A 16,650-nucleotide genomic window follows, 5' to 3' on the forward strand; every position below is an offset into this window, starting at 1 on the left:
TTTGCATCCATTTCATCATATATTCTTTCACTTGTTCCATTTCTAAATCGTATTTAAGCAGAATTGTATGTATTCTTTTTAACAGTTGCTGTTTCTCCTGTGTGATTTCTTTTTCAAATTCTGTAATTTCTCTTCATGTTCATCCTATTGCTCTTAATTTTATTCTAAGTCTTTATACTATTTGAAAGTATGTTAACTATTGTATTTTCTTTCCTTCATCTTTCACATCTTGCCACAACTTAATTTTACCTAGTTCATTGACGATTTCTTTAAAAATTATATTGTTATTCTTGTATGTATCTCTGTCATAATAAACTTCAATTGGAGACATTAGTGGTGAGACTGAATGGCTTAGAGTGCAACACAGTTGGAGGGAATGCTGCAGCAGCTAGAGGTGATGCAGCAAAGGCAGCAAAGTGCCACCTCCAAAGGGGATTCAGGCAGTGCAGAAGGGAGGGAAAACAAAAAAACCCTCCCACTGCCTGATTTGTCCTATGGCTACACAGGCTTATGGTTTCACCAATTGGCCATGCTGGCAGGGGCTGATGGGATTTGTAGTCCATGAACATCTAGAGAGCTGCAGGTTGCAAACCCCTGTTCTAGACAACATTTAAAAAACAATGAATCTGCCATGTGTAACTAGAAAGTTGTGGAATAAGAGATCATCTGTAATTCCTCCAAGAGCCATGTTTGATTTCATCAAGAAATTTAGAAACTATTCATGAACCAGGCTTGTTGTATGCTCTAGTATTTCATTCCAATTAGACAGTTTATTTAGTTTTATTAAGATAAGAATCTTACCTCAACCTTGTGAACCACGGCTCCTATTGAGAAACAGAAAGAGAACTGTAATTTTTATTTGTATTCACTGGAACCTCATAAAAATAAACGTTAGTGAAGAAAGAAGAAAAAACAGGCCCAACCAACTGCATAAACCCATGTTTAATCCAATAAATAAAACATTTTCCCCAGCTTCCCATGTTTTTGGTTGTTGCTTTTGTTTGTCTTTTCAAAAGGTCTTAATAATTTTTATATTTAAAAAGGAATGGGATGTGCATGCCCTTTACCAAACGTCCATCCTTTCTTGCTCCGACAGCTCCTGAACCTGTAATTCAGAGAGGATGGAGAAGGAACACAATTTGTCATAGTAACAGAAGGATAAGCCAAATACGTGTTAACTCTGCCAGGGGATCTGAATGAGCCTCGCCTGCCAGTGGCAAGCATCAATCACTAAATATTATTCTGTGACTATTAACTCTTCCATTTCCAGAGAAACCTCCAGGTGCTTAGTCTTCCTTTTTAGCCTTTTCTGGAGGAGGCTCAAAAACTGCTCTAAGGAACTGCCCTTAGAGGGAACAAAAACGTTTACTTTGTCTTTTATTGTCCAACAGGGAATCATAAAGTAACTGATAGATTGAAGAATAGGGAATGCTCTGAAAGATGTTAAAATATAGTGCAAAATATTGTACAGTGATTATGATGAGCAATTAAGGTGCAGTCAATGTGTTTTTTAAAAAGATTTATAGTGGAACATTATCCATTTGGTTTAACTATGAATTCATCAATTGCCAGGCTGTACTCTCTTCCATAACCTCCATAGAAGACTAGAAAAGAAATAGATACTTAGCTCAGTTATCATTTTGAATTGTTTTAAAGTTTGATATTCAGCCATCTTTCTGAGGTAGAAGTCAAGTGAAAAAGTTTATAACAATGTGACTCAATACTGATCAGAGACTAGTAATAGTGGTCAAACTGAATAGAAATGTATAGAAATGTAGACATGAACAGGAATGGTGGAAGAGGAACTGAGCAAGACTGAGCTGGTTCACTTCAACCAAGCAACTGAGTGAGTGTGCAGAACCACTGGCCCTTCAGAAGTCCCACCCACACGGCATCATCAGGGGAGGATGCAGGAAGAGTCAGTCAGCAAACCCCATCCAGTGCAAGCATAACAGGCAGGGAGAAAAGAGAAAAGACTCCATCTGATGTCCATTTCCTGGAAGATGTTTGGTAATCAGGTAGGCCTATCAAATGACTGGTGGAAGCTGCCTTACCTTGAGTTACCTTGGATTCAAACCTCTTGAAACTTCTGAGTGCAAAAGAAATAGTGGCAGCATCAAGCAAATGAAGCCAAGACCTTGTTGAGTGCTCTATCCACCCCAAGTAGGGATTGCTTGGTGGTGGATAGTTTTAATTGGCTAGTCTATCCCAGGCTTCTTCTGCAGGAACTTTAAGGTATTTACTAAACATCAGGAAGCAGCTAGCTTCACCCACATAATTGCAGCTGGCCCATCTCATCTCAGACTGTATTGGCTTCATTTGCTTGATGCTGTCAAATTCAGCATCTGTCAAATTCAGAAGGCAGCCCTGCTGGGATCTGCTTGAATACTATGCTGATACATTACAACTAACTAGGCCTCTGGGTGAGGCTCGAATTGTAATGAAAGGCCAACAACCAGCTAAATATCTGACAGCTGTGAAATCCACAATAATAATAATAATAATAATAATAATAATAATAATAATAATAATAATAATAAGTGTGCAACTTTGGAACTCAGTAAAGGTAAACTTGCAACATGCGAAGGTGTGAATATGCCAAATGACATAGAAATAAAGAGCTTACCAGTGAATGAAAGCTACAACTACTTGGGGATACTGCAAGCAGAGAACATCAAGCATGCAGAAGTCAAAGGCGCAATTAGGAAGGAATATCTTAGAAGGGTAAGAAAAATTTTGAAATCAAAGTTAAATGGAGGAAATACAATAAAGGCAATTAATACTTGGTAGGTGCCTGTAGTACGCTACACTGCTGGCATAATTAACTGGACACAAGCCGAATTGGACATCCTGGACAGAAAAACAAGGAAAATTATGACCATCAATCGAGCACTGCATCCAAGAAGTGATGTAGACAGACTCTACCTAGCAAGGTCAGAAGGAGGAAGAGGACTGCTCCACATCAAGCAGTCAGTAGAGGAAGAGAAAAGAGGCCTGAAAGAATACATCCAAGAAAGTCAAGAGCCAGCATTGAAAGAAGTCCACAAGGCTGAGATGCTGAAAGCCAAAGAATCAAAAGAGTATAGAGTCCAACAGTTTAAAACACGAAAGGAGAAGTGGCTAAACAAGCCACTCCATGGGCAGTACTTTAAGAACATTGGAGGGAAGGTTGACAGCAAGAAAACATGGGAGTGGCTCAGAAGGGGAACTCTAAAGAAGGAAACTGAAGGCCTGATTTTTGCTGCCCAGGAGCAAGCATTACGGACAAATGCAATAAAGACACGAATCGAAAAGTCTTACAATGACCCAAAGAGGGTGATGAAACTGTGGAGCACATCATCTGCTGTTGTAAGAAAATAGCCCAAACTGACTATCTTGAACGTCACAATAGGCTAGCAGCAATGGTGCACTGGAACCTTTGCAAAAAGTACGGCCTGCCCTGTAGCAAGACCTGGTATGAGCACAAGCCAGAGAAGACCACATAAAATGAAGAAGCAAAAATACTCTGGGACTTTAGAATACAAACAGACAGACACCTGGCACACAACACCCCAGACATAACAGTGATAGAGAAAAAACATGTTTGGATCATAGATGTTGCTGTGCCAGTTGACAGCAGGGTAGAGGACAAAGAGCTGGAAAAGATCACAACATACAAGGACCTACAAATTGAAGTTGAACGATTGTGGCAAAAAAGAACAACAGTAATCCCACTAGTAGTCGGTGCTCTAGGAGGAATCCCAAGAAATCTTGAAAAAACATCTGGAAAGCCTAAACTTGGACAGAACATCAGTCCACATGCTGCAGAAAGCAGCACTTCTAGGAACTGCACACATTCTACGCAAATACCTCTAATATCCTAGGTCCTTGGGAAGGACTCGATATTCAGAGATGAATTCCAGACACTTGTGCTGTGTTGTTATGTGTATAATAATAATAATAATAGTTTGGATTTATACCCCACCCTTCTCTCTTGTTCATTGGACTTGATGTAAAAATTTTCCCACACCCAAGAACTGGTGGGAACATAACATTGAAAAAGTGATTGAAAATCAGCAAGCTAAAATATTATGGGACTTCAGAATTCAAACAGATGACGTACTGGCACACAACACACCAGACATTACCATCGCTGAGAACAACCAAGTGTGGATTATTGACATTGCAATACCCAATGACATCCAGGTCAAAGAAAAACAACTAGAAAAAATTACAAAATATCAATATTTAAAAACTGAACTGCAATATCTATGGCACAAACCAGCAGCAGTGATTCCAGTGGTAATTGGCACACTGAGTGTTGTCCCAAAATTCCTGGGACAGTACTTGAAACTACTTAACATCAATAAAATCGCTGTCTGCCAAATGCAGAAAGAAGAAGAAGATTTGGATTTATATCCCCCCTTTCTCTCCTGCAGGAGACTCAAAGGGGCTTACAATCTCCTTGCCCTTCCCCCCTCACAAAAAACACCCTGTGAGGTAGGTAGGGCTGAGAGAGCTCCGAGAAGCTGTGACTAGCCCAAGGTCATCCAGCTGGCGTGTGTGGGAGTGTACAGGCTAATCTGAATTCCCCAGATAAGCCTCCACAGCTCAGGCGGCAGAGCTGGGAATCAAACCCGGTTCCTCCAGATTAGATACACGAGCTCTTAACCTCCTACGCCACTGCTGCTCCTGGTAATGTCTGGTGTGTTGTGCGCCAGTACTTCATCTGTTTGAATTCTAAAATTGGCTCTGCAAACATTTTACGCCAATACATCATATCTTCCTATGTTCCAAGGCAAAACTCGAAGCGGATAGAAGGCCAACTCCAACCAGTGATCTGACGGTTGTGATACAATGTGTTGTTTTTGTCAATAGTAATAGTTTGGATTTGGATTTATACCCCACCTTTCTCACTTGTAAGAAGATTCAAGGTGGCTTACAAGCTCCTTTCCCCACAACAGACACGTGAGGTAGGTGGGTCTGAGAGAGTTCTGAAGAACTGTGACTAGCCCAAGGTCACCCAGCAGGAATGTAGGAGTGTGGAAACACACCTGGTTCACCAGATAAGCCTCTGCCACTCAGGTGGAGAAGTGGAGAATCAAACCTGGTTTTCCAGATTAGAATCCACCTGCTCTTAACCACTACACCATGCTGGCTCTCATCATCAAAACTCAAGGTTCCAGTGGGTGGACCTCATGTATACATTCTGTGTCCTGCCCTTTGGCCTTTCATCTGCCCCAAGAGTATTCACTAAGGTAATGGCAGAAGTGGAATGTCCTTGCATGACTGTACCATTTTCCTCTACTTGGACGACTGGCTCTTTGTCTCGCACTTGACAGCATCAGCTGGCCACAACACTGCACACTTACTAAGCCTTGGGGCTGGTTGTTAAAAGTGCCAAATCCAAACTGCTACCCACTCACAATATTGAGTTTATAGGTACGGTCCTAGACTTAGAAGTTGTTCTAGACTCAAATCCTGTTGGCAAAGTTTGAGATAAACCACTTAAAAAAACATTGCTATCCAGAAACTCTTAGGCTTAATGGCTTTGGTGATGTCTACCAGACATTTTGTCACGCTACGCATGCATCTATTACAGAATTGGTTTGTAAGGTCATTTAGGGTCAATGTGGATCTACAATAGTGAAAGTTGTCTATTCTCAAATCCCTTAATTAGTGGCAAGATAATATTAAATTTCTTGAGGGATCGGCTTCCATTTTAGTTACCATTGATGCTTCCCTGACATGTTAGACACACACTGCCAAGGCTTTGACTTCCAGGGGGTCTGGTCCCAGCATGAAACTTTTCTACACATTAACTTGCTTGAACACAGAGCCATCAGACATGCTCTGGTTCCTTTTGCAGGTATGCTTTGGTGCAGAGAGATCCTCATCACTACAAGCAACATGGTGGCCAAGTAGTATATCAACAAATAGGGTGGCATGGGCTCCCTGTTCCTGTGCATGGAGGTGTGCAAGATCTGGAAGTGGGCCATTTCACGCCACTCTTACATCTCAGCAATCCGTGTGGCTGGCATCTCCTACACCTGGGCAAATGAGTTGAGCAGGACCTGCAAGACCCAGCACAAGTGGAATTTGCAGGGAAATATCTCCAGCCAGGGTTTGACACTGAGATAGATTTGTTTGCTTTAGCAACAAACAACAATTGTCACCAGTACTGCAAAAGGGGAGGGTTTGTTCACACTTCCTGGGGGATGCCTTTCAGATCAGTCGGTCAGGGCCCCTGATGTATGTTTTCCCACCCTTAACACTGATAATCAAGGCCAAATAGGATAAGGCAAATCTCATCCTGATGCCCCCGCCTTTTAGTCCAGGAGGCCTTGGTTTGGTCCCTTTGGAACTTGTTCAAGGGGAGGCACATACATCTTCCCCTGAAAGCTGACCACCTGAGTGACAGACAGGTCCAGCACAATATAGGTTCCCCTCACAGTCTGGTTTCTCACTCCCTAACAGGTTGGCCAGATGGGGTTTTGGTTGTGTTGATGGCTTCTAGGAAGTCCTCTACCAGAAGGTCATATTTAGCCACATGATCTATATTTGCAGAATGGGCAGGATTTGAAGGACTAGATCCCTACTCCCTACAAGTGGACAGTGTTCTTTTTGAAGAGTGATGTGTTATTGTCCTTAAAAAGTGCTGGTCTAGCCAACTCTTCTATTAAAGTGTATTGGCTGCAATATCTGCTTTTCATGGTGGAGTCAGCACCTGTTCACTCTGTTTTTTACCTCTCTACAAAGAGGTTCCTGATGGGGCTTAATTACATGACCCAATAGAGTCTTTCACTGATATGAACCCATCTCACATGGACTCCATTTGAATTCATGGCTTCCTGCCCATTGAGGTTTCTCTATATAAGTTGGTCTTCCTGGTGGCCATTACTTTTTCATGCAGAGCCAGTGACTAAAGGCTTTGCACAATGACCCTCCATTTATGCAGTTCTTTCCTGATAAACTAGTGTTAAGACCTCGCCTTGAACATTTACCCAAAGTGGTGGCCAGGTTGTACCAGTCACAAGATTGGGTCCTGCCAGTGTTCTTCCAGGACCCTCAGTCTCAAGAGGATAGGGCTTTGCACTCTCTGGACATGTTCAGGGCTCTCTCTTACTACATTATCAGAACTAAGTCCTTTAGGAAGGACAGTGCATTGCTTATCCATTTTTAGAGGTCCCAAGAAGGGTTCTCAGGTGTCTGTTCCCACTTTGTCTCACTGGGTGACTTCAGAAATTAGATTGGCTTACAGCAAGGCTGAAGTTATGGCACATTCTACCAGGGCCCTAGCAGCTGCAATGGCTTATAAGAATTGGGTGGACCTTAATGATGTTTCCAGAGTAGCTATGTGGTCTACACCCTTGACTTTCATCAGGTATTACATTGTGGACATTGATGCTAAATCTGAGATGACTGTGGATCAAGCTATACTGCATTCTGCAATTTGCTGACAGCACCACACCCACCACCACACCATGTAAGCTTGCCATTCTCGCATGTGGGACTGAACAGAAGTCATGAGGAATAAAAACAGCATTGCTTACCATGACTGCTTGTTTATCTAGTGGTCCTTTGGGCAGGAACACATATCTCCCACTTTCCCCACTGTGGGCTGTAATCTAGGGCAAGTGGTGGCTCCTTGAGGCAGCAAAGGGAGATCTGGAGGGAAGTGGTGTGCCCCTCCTCTCTAGTCACATGACCTTTGCAGAGAAAGTAGCTAGCCCAGGTTTGTGACTGGGGGAGAGGAGCATTCAATACAGGCCAAAAGATCTTAATATGCTATCTAAAATGTTCCATGGCTGGCCTGTGCAAGTGCAGCCCCACATGTGTCTGCATAGAGACAAACAGTAACGGTATGCAACACTGTACTTATGTTGGTAAATCAGCCATTGGACATTAGTCAGCCATATGTGGTTCGTTTGTTCAGTGCTATTGAACTCTGAAACGTTGGAATGAAGGTTAATCATTCAGGATACAACTTTAATTTCTGGGTTCAAATGCTAGTTTAATCCCCACTTTAGGTTTCAAAGACAGTGGAATTAAAATATAAAACAGAATAATATTAAAACTGGGATACCAGAATGAAAGTTAATGCACTAGGACAAAGTAGGATACTTTAAATATGAACCCTATGCTTGTTTTCAAGAGGGTCTGAAAAGAGTTATACCTTGAAGATTAATATACCATAAATGGAAGTTGCTGTGTATGTTTGGAGAATTTAGTTCTATTAATTTTCCACACTGAATGAACTTCACTTTAATCTCAATACATTTCCAGAAAGGTGGTATCAATATACAACATAACATGGTATTTTCATTGAAGACTGAGGCAGCAAAATGCATGGTGTCATACAAGTTCAGGACACAATTATAAATTTCAGAATGAACACCTACATTTAAGAAACTGCACAGATTTTCAAATATTCCATTTTACTAGTGTAAAGTATGTTTTTAAAGATTACTGGGAAGAGCACTCATTTTACCTCTAGCTGCAATTCATACTTTCAAAGATTCAGATATTCCTGTAATCAGCAACTAAATTTAATTCACATTCAAGAACTCATTTATGGAGGAATATTTTCAAGAGTCTCCCTGTGGGATGCTGAAATATCAGTCTCAGAGTACGTGTGTTTTTTCTACACCTATGTAAACAAAAATACATCTACCTGAATGTGTATTCAGAAATCATAATGAAGTTTGAATAAAAATGTGTATGAATTGCCATATTTAAATGTTATGTGCAGAATAATGAAGGTGGCAGAGATGTCGTTTGTGGCAGACTGGGTATCAGAGGTGATGTGCTGCACAAGTCATAAATAAAACATTATTCAAGAGTTTTAGAAAAGTTTTAGAAAACTCTAGATAATAATTTAATTAAAAATATAGCAAAGTACTCCTTCAGAATTCAATTGTTTTTACCACCCTGTCTTTGACTGCTTTTCAGATCTAAGCAGATGTTTTCTATGACTGCAACTAGCAGACCAGACAGCCAGAGCAGTCCCATTAGATTGAATAAGAAAATAGTAATAGCTCCAAATGGAGCTACAAGAATTGGAACTGAGAAGAAATGGGGGGCCCATTGTCATAATTGCTGTCTAATAGCAAAATAGGGGGCTGACTTCAATTACTAAAGTTGCAAAACAAGCTCACCTACAAATCTGTAGGGGTTTTTCCTGGGTGTTCTATAAAATTGACTTTAGAAGCTAACTGAAAGAGGGGGAAAATCTCCAAAATTTGGCTTATACATGGAGAATGTTTAAGAAAGCATCAAATATGGAGAACAGAAGATAGTGATAGGGTATCAAGAAGATAAGGAAAGTATTCCTAAGAATTTATATAAACCCAGAGAAAGAGATTTGAATATGAGAACAGAGACGTGTTTACATTCTTAATTTCTTCTCACACACAATTCCTCACACCCCCAGCTTGTTTAAAATTCAAAGGATACTGAAAATAGATTAACTGACCATCATTTAAAGATGAAGTATTTTCAAAATTAAACCATTCAATTGGGTGGGGTACAAATGACCCATATTTGGATAGTATAGGAAGTGGCAGTAGTTTGATAAGATTAGCCACTACACTACACAATCCAAGGATGTACGATCACTGTTTCAGTCAGCAGCAGCTGTGATAGGGTCTGCCCTGGCTCTCAAGGAGTCCCAAACCCTGGCCAATTTGCAATTATTTTGCTTGCATGCCAATAGCTCTAACAAGAACAGTACTGAAGCTGCTCATATGTCATGCATGGGGTCTGCATACATATGCACATACAAAGAATTATACTAAGTTACACTTTAATTCAATATTGCTTTCACAATACAAACTCTACATAAATATTATTTGAAGCTGAATATCAATGCATTAGCTGGATAAAGTTAGCTCTCTGTGTGCTGATCATCAAATGCTGTGAGGCTGAGGTGAGGGATTTGGAACCTGAATCCTTGGCACTCTTACTCAAGATTATGTCTTTTTAAACTCACTGAGACATCCTTCTGAAAACTATATGGCTGTGCAGCAGGAAGAGGCAGAGTTCGACTTTGTTTCACATCATTGTAGAAACAGCTAGCCTCTTCCACAGTTTAGCTAGATGGATAAAACAAATCAGCAAAAGGGCTGGCTAGACTGTGCTGTATTTGGGTTTTGGGGAGGATAGTCTGCACCAAGTTGGCACAGGAGAGAAAAATGCTTAAGCTTATCTCGGCATGCACTATGGTACTGAAAAAGTACATTCTGCTGGAATAGTCAATGTCTGTTGTACAAAGGAGAAAAGAAGAAGATCCTGCAGGGGGCAGTAGAAATCAGTTAGATAGAATATTGAGGTCAGTATCGTCTTTCCTGTTGAATGTAATTCCTTGTTTGTATCCAGATTGCTATTTTCAGAGCAATATCTTGTTTCTTCTCAGAAGTTCCCCACTTTGTTTCTCATTTAGCTAGTGATGTAGTTAGGACACTACTTCCACCTCTCCTCTTCACTATCAAGCATGTTAGTTTATGAATAAAGTTTTATCTATACTTCAATCAGGTTGTGCAGTTTTGCTGTGTTATTCTACCAACATATTCCCCTCATAGGGTGGGCCTATACAGAGAAGTCACTGTAGCTTTCTGTCCTTGATCTTTTCTAGCTGATAGAAAGCTGATAGAAAGATTAAGGAGACAAAAATTCAGGTGTCTTTAACTTTTCTTCACAGAACATTTAAAATGTTTTGCAAATGTTTCAAAAAGAAGTGTTTTGACTTTTTTGTCCACATAGTGTGGGAAAATAAAGAACAAGAAGAAGAGTTTGGATTTATATCCCCGCTTTCTCTCCTGCAGGAGACTCAAAGGGGCTTATAATCTCCTTGCCCTTCCCCCCTCACAACAAACACCCTGTGAGGTGGGTGGGGCTGAGAGAGCTCCGAGAAGCTGTGACTAGCCCAAGGTCACCCAGCTGGCATGTGTGTACAGGCTAATGTACAGGCTAATGTGAATTCCCCAGATAAGCCTCCAATTTTCTGTGAGATATCTTCAAAGCTATGGAGAGACGGAGATTTGAAATCTGCATGTGTTGCTGATTCTAATATTGTACCTTTGTAGCTTTGAAGACAGCTCACAGGAAAAAAAAAACGAAAAAAGTGACATGTTTGCATAATCAGTCAACATTACTGAGTTTATTAATGCACATTAATGATGGAAATGGCAGACAACCACAATGCCAGATGAGTATATGTCCCTGGGAAACTTCAGCAAATACTGCACAGCATGGACAATCACTGAAGCAGTAGAAAATAGCAGGCAGTGAGTAATGGAGAAAATGAAAGTGAGAGTTTCAAAATTGAGTGGGAAAAATAAAATGTTTGTTGCTGTCTACATTACAAGCAAGAAACATATTCAAAACATCCCATCCTGAAGATGTTTTATTTGTGTTGTGCAGAATCAGGAATTCTGTGAGTTTACAGAGCTGAGGAAGGTAGTATTGGTGTGTTTTCTTGTTGAAGTTGAGAAGTGATTTTGGGCCAGTTACTCTTTATCAACTAACATTATTTCACGGAACTGTTATGAGGATAAAATGGGGAGGAGCATGCACTTTGTGAAAGAATGGTAGCATATAAATGTTAGCAACTAAAAGTGTACATAGAGATAATAAATTATTAGGCGATTCATACTACAGGTCAAGTGGTATGTTAGCATATTATGTTTGGTTTCAGGCTGCATAAAATTAGTGCGGACCCAAAGGGGATGCTCTGGGAATATATGGTAGTTCTCTGAGCAGCCCTGATAGTAACAAGAAGACAAACAGCTTTTAAAGTCTGTCCTCTATAGGGATAGAAGAATATAAAAAACAATAACAAACAAACCCCATTTCAATATATCACATATAACATACCAAAGTGTTATTTTGTCGTACACAAGGTCCTAATTAACATGTTGGGGAACCTGGGACCAATTTATTTATGCATATTGCCCCTCCTCACAAAAACCAGCATGTTATGAGTACAAGCAGATAGAGATGTTAAATTGAATCTTTACTGGGAATTTAAACATGATATATCCTAGTGATTAAATAATTGTTCTTCATGTTAAACTTTTTATCACTTGAATTTATTTCAATCACAAAATTTTTGTAGGCTCTAAAGCATGCTGTGTTAATTACTGTTATAGAGCAAAGCAATTTCATATTCTTTGATCTATGGATTTTACAAATACACTTTGGGTGGTTTTTATGTACTAGCAGTTACTAAGAAAAATTTCAAAATAATGCATAGCGTGGTGGTAAATAAATAATAATTCTTAATATTTAGAACTGCAGCCTTAAAACCAAACTGATATTTGTGTAATTGGCAAGGATAATTGATGATGGTAGGACAATAAAGCCAAAGGAAGGCATTATTAGGACTGTCAATTCCAGGCCCCTTCCGCACATGCAAAATAATGTGTTTTCAAACCACTTTCACAACTGTTTGCAAGTGGATTTTGCTATTCCGCACAGCTTCAAAGAGCACTGAAAGCAGTTTGAAAGTGCATTATTCTGCATGTGCAGAATGAAGACCAGTTTGGAAAATTCCTGGAGATTTGGGGGAAGTATTTGTAGAGAAGAAAATTTGGGAAAAGGTTTTATCTAGGATCTAGTGCTTATCTTTTGAAGCTGTCATTTCCTCAAGGGGAACTGATGTCTGTTGTATGAAGAGCAATTGTAATTCCAGGAGAACTGCAGGCTCCAGCTGGGGGATGGCAACAATAAATTGCACATAATTTGGTTTCACATGACACAGGTTTTTATTTAGTTAGGGTAGACTGCACATAACCTTGATGTTCACTGTGCAACCCAACTGCACAGTCCTGAGAGGCAGCATTTGTTTCATCATTTGTGAAATGTGCAAACAGAATTGAGATATACCCATGCAATGAAAATTCAAATATTAAAAACAAATGTTGAACACCAGGGCAAAATTCATGACAACTGATAACATGCCATAAATTTAAAGCTGAGGTAGGAAGCACTGTCTTATTTTCAACTGGTTAGAGCCAATGACTTCCTTATATTAACACAATCAATGCAACACCTTTTTATAGAACAAACTCAATGTGCAAGCTTTCGACCTCCCCAAAACTTTTCATCAGGTCAAACATTGAATCAAAATTTCACAGAGAAAGTCTTTATTTAACAGGCCTTTCTCAATTGGAGGAAAAGAGTCACTGGGTCAAACCTGGTTGAACAGTCACTGGATTCAATCCTTACGATTTCTGTCAATGCATGCTGAAGTATGTTCCAGCACTAAGGGTACCAATTCAGATATTCATAGGCAACATTTCACAAAATGTTTTATATGATCTTGACATGAGATTTCCACTCTGTCTGGAAGACTTTAAGAAGCTCCACTGGTCTGGGTGAAGCTCTTCCTTTTCTGAATGCGAACTCCTCAAAGCCAGGATCTACAACTACCATTCAAAATCTATGTGAAATTCAGTGGCCACTTGGAGATGTATAAAATCCTCCTTGATCATTCCATCAGATCCCCTATTTTTGCTTTCCTCAGAACATGCAATATTTTGCACATGCAGTCTCCACAAACTCCATTTAACATATCAACTTCAGCAAAATATGACTGCAACTCTACCTAACAATGCTTATGAAGAGCCTTTCAGAACATCTGTGTCATTCTACCTCAGCTTTATTCAGCCATGGCTTATGTTACGCTAGATTAAAGAAGCTATTTTACTTAGATATTTAAAATGTTTATCACTGATAAAGAAAGCTTTCTGACTTCGAGACAACATTTTTCAGGTCTCCTCAGAATCTTCCTAGTATCTGGATGGGAGACAGCCAAATAATACCAGGGTCATGATGCTGAGGTAGGCCTCTTGTCTTCAAAATGCTATGGGGTCACCATAAGTCAGCTATGATTTGGCAGCAAAAACAAAACAAAGCAAAAACCCTTCAGAATCCTAGTCTAGTAAATGAGGTTACATTCCAGGAAAATGTTAATAATAAACAACAATTATTATTATTTATATTCCACCCCCTACCTTCCAGAGCAGGGCTCAGGTCAGATCACAACACAGAATTGTCCTGTAAGAATACTATTCTTTGCAGACATATTAACACTTATTTACTTTTTTGCATTACTTACCTACATTGGTTGCCTGATCAAGTTCTAATTTCTTTTTATGTTAATGATTTCTGGAAAAATTATCTTTGACACATAGAATATTTACATTAAATTTGTCTCCAAATGTAAGAATAGAGGAGATAAGATTATTAATTGTTCTTTCATAGTTCAGAGAGGGATTTCTATTTTCTTCTTCAGTGAATTTAATTTCTAGGTAGAAAAAGAAATGCATATTTCTAATTTATTAGGGTAGTGGTGTTTATTCTACCATAGGGATGTCAGGCTGTCAGGAGAGTTGTTGGGAGGCATTATTGTGAGTATGATGATGTCACTTCTGACTTGTGAAGCTAGTTAGTTTTTGTTGGGAGGTGTCATTGTGAGTATGTTGATGTCACTTCCGGTTTGTGATGCTAGTGAGAATGTGTGTGTGTATAGATATATATCTATATACACACTTTATTCCTGTTCTACACAATGGGAGGCCTAGTTTGGGGATCCCCTATCCTGACTGGGCCAGGTTTTATCAAGGGGGAGCCAGCAGTGAATAATAGAATACGAAACCACTAATAAAACATGTCACAACACATTGGGACAAAATCTTTCCAGATCATACCCATCCATGAGTGTCACAGCACAAGATACCTTCAAAGAGAACACTGTCGTCTGTTTTCCTTAATTTTCACTTCCAAAGCAGCTGCTGAGATCCCCTGTATTTAATTCAGTTTTCCAACAAAAATTCTATTGAAATGTATGGAGATTGTACAGTAGAGAGTGCTTGGTGAACTGGGCCATGTTTTAAAATGTTTCCAACCTATGGCCAAGCTATGTGAATTCCAAAGAACAAAAAACCCAATCCGCCACTTTGAAAATAAAAATCTCCTGGAGTTTTAACAGACTGAGGTATATCAGAAAAGTGGAAAGTTTCAAGTTTCATTTTATATAAAAGCAAGAGAAAATTAGCCTAATACTTCTCTTCAAAAAGTATTTCTTAGTGGAGTTTGCTGGCTATTTTCAGAGTTCCATTTTACTATTTTACTATTTATTTTCTGCTTAGAGAATGATATAGATACCAGCATGTGCAGAATTAAGATATGGCAGTTTTTCTAATGAAATTTATTGTGTGAGAAAATTAAAAAACAACAACTTGGACTACACTTTCCCAAAACATTTAAATGCCTGTAGAATATTGTGCTTCCATTATTTTAATGGAATAAAATTTATATTCTGAATAGTATGAAAGAAGGAGCAGGTTTATTCCTACATCATTCATTATGGGAGCTGTTTAAAATGATGTGGGATATAAAAACAATGATAAAGAGCTGCTAGACCCACAGTTTTGTATCCAGTGTAAATTCACTTGTATTCTTTACGCCTTTTATGGGCATTTCTGTCAATCTTTATCAGCTTTGGCAATCATGCTCAAAATGATGCTGAACAAGATGAAGGTAAAACACGCTGGTGGAATGATGTTATTACTGGCCTTATTATGATGACAGCCTATATGTAATAAAATTACCAATTCTTTCCTGAAATCTATTTCACTGTAACAGTGAATTCATACAATATAGTAATATTGTATTCATAGGACTTGTTGGCTTTACAGCCCAATCCAGGGAAGTGGGGACAGACCTACCTCTGTGCCAGCATACTCTTGCGCCAGCTCAGGTACTTATTCTGTGGTGTAAGAGGCAAATGCACTGGCAGACACCTGATATGCAGGTGGCTGGATGTTCCTCTGCCCTGGCACTGCAAAATCTGGAAATCCCAGCCTTGGCAGGGCTGTGCTGGCAGAGACGTATCAGGGGAAAATGGAACCCAGGGGGCAACAACAGCTCTGGGTGCCTCACCACCCCCGCACGCCACTTACCTTAGCCAGTGGCTGCTCTGGCAGTGGCGGTGGTCCCAGGCAGCCTAGCAGGGCTGGGGCTGGTGGGGCTGGGCCAGGGTGTGTGTGGTGCTGCTTCCAGGCTTCTTCTGCTGGTGGAGGCTCCACCAGCTGAAAAAGAAACCTGGCAGGGCCAGGCTGAGGGGCATGCGACAGCAGAACCTCCAGGCATCTGCTTCTTCTGGTGGAGGCTCTGCTGGCTGAAAGAGAAACTTGGTGGGGCTGGGCCAAGGGGCATGTGGTGCTGGCACCTCCAGGCTTCTCCTTCTGCCAGTGGAGGTTCCGCCAACTGAAAGAGAACCTGGTGGGGCCAGGCCGAGGGGCCCGTGGTGGCGGGCAGCTCAGGCAGGTGCCACGACTGCAGCTGACTTACCCAGGGAGGCTGAGTAGTACAGGAGGCAGCCTGTGGCTGTGGTGCTCTCCTGACTAGCAGGCTGGGCCCAGCCTTGTGCACCGGCATGATCTCCTGGCAGGGGAGAGGACTCTTGGCCACGCAGCCACATCTAGCCTTGGCCGCCGGTGAGCAGTGCCTGGAAACTTCCCCACATGACTGAAAGGGTTATCCCATGTCCCTATGGGCGGTATGCCACCGTATGCTGGCATTCAAAATTGATCGGATTGACCAGTTGTGCTGCAGCTTTGACCCTAGACTTATATCACCCTTTTGGATAGTATATGTTCATTGGCA

At 40.5% G+C, this 16,650-nt stretch overlaps 1 protein-coding gene across 35 annotated transcripts in view; it reads right to left on the reverse strand.

Moving 5' to 3' along the window:
- PTPRD (protein tyrosine phosphatase receptor type D) overlaps positions 1-16,650 on the reverse strand; it is a 1,487,793-nt gene that overhangs the window by 753,397 nt on the left and 717,746 nt on the right. For all 35 annotated transcript variants that reach the window (XM_048502785.1, XM_048502811.1, XM_048502810.1 and 32 more), the window contains one exon: positions 802-824. The gene's annotated coding sequence lies outside the window, so the exon portion shown is untranslated. The remainder of the gene's footprint in view (positions 1-801; positions 825-16,650) is intronic.

This window comes from Sphaerodactylus townsendi, linkage group LG07 (genome assembly GCF_021028975.2).
Source record: "Sphaerodactylus townsendi isolate TG3544 linkage group LG07, MPM_Stown_v2.3, whole genome shotgun sequence".
NCBI lineage: Eukaryota > Metazoa > Chordata > Lepidosauria > Squamata > Sphaerodactylidae > Sphaerodactylus > Sphaerodactylus townsendi.